The sequence below is a fragment of the Limulus polyphemus genome, unplaced genomic scaffold (assembly GCF_000517525.1).
Source record: "Limulus polyphemus unplaced genomic scaffold, Limulus_polyphemus-2.1.2 Scaffold474, whole genome shotgun sequence".
In the NCBI taxonomy this organism is placed as follows: domain Eukaryota; kingdom Metazoa; phylum Arthropoda; class Merostomata; order Xiphosura; family Limulidae; genus Limulus; species Limulus polyphemus.
This window is the reverse complement of record NW_013666084.1, coordinates 291,048-291,982: the sequence shown is the minus strand read 5'-3', so window position 1 is coordinate 291,982 and position 935 is coordinate 291,048. Positions and strand designations below refer to the sequence as shown.

The following is a 935-nucleotide window of genomic DNA, read 5'->3' as shown; positions in this document are numbered from 1 at the left end:
CTCCCGTTTATTACCAGCATGATGAAAACTGACGTCGACATCAGGGGTTGGAATCTCCCAAGGAGGAAAGTGAAAATATTTGTATTTTGCTACATTTCTTCAGTTTTTATCGACAGTGGTGAGTTATTTTGGCGAAAGGTTCCATAATAATCTTGCCAGTTCTTTTGAATGAAATGGCCGGATTATCGTAATACAAAGATCTTGCTATAAATTTGAGTTGGATCTTCCGTCTCTGCAGGTCAAGGGGTAGGACACCACAGTCCACTTCCATAGCCGATATACGAGTGTGTTTCAATGCTCCACAACATAATCGCAGACAACGATTCTGAATAACGTCCAGTTGTTTAAGAACTGAGCGACTCGCCGAGTACAGCCATAATCAATGACGGATCTTAAGGTTTTGTACACAAGTATTAAATTCTTTTTGGACGCTCCCCATCGTGTGCCAGACACACATTTAAGCAGATTGATCCGCTTAGCACATTTGTGCGAGACATAGGTGATATGACGCGTCCAATTTAATCTGGAATCAAAGATAACTGCAAGAAATTTGTGGTGAGTGGCAGAGACTAGTTGCTGGTTATTAAGACTTAATTTCACAGTGCTTGAAGAACGAGAAAATGGTAGAACTGCAGACTTTAGGGCTGAAACCGTAAAGCCTCATTTAAAAAACCAATTGGCTAAATTGTCCAGATTTGTTTGAAGACAGGTCTGAATGTGATTAATATTACGACCAGTTTTCCAGAGGGCTAGATCATCAGCAAAAATACTATAATTCGTATCATTATTAATGAAGGAAGCATTTAGGTCATTAATCATTAGAAGGAATAGAATAGGGCTAATAACACTACCCTGGGGAGTGCCATTTTCCGAGACTCTTTCCCCAGTGACAGCTCCATTGTCTCTGACCTTAAAGGTTCGGTTTGAAAGAAAGT

At 40.1% G+C, this 935-nt stretch overlaps 1 protein-coding gene across 2 annotated transcripts in view; it reads left to right on the top strand.

The window, feature by feature from the left end:
- Positions 1 to 935, top strand: part of LOC111085567 (glutamate receptor-like) — a 49,352-nt gene that overhangs the window by 5,242 nt on the left and 43,175 nt on the right. The window lies entirely within an intron of this gene.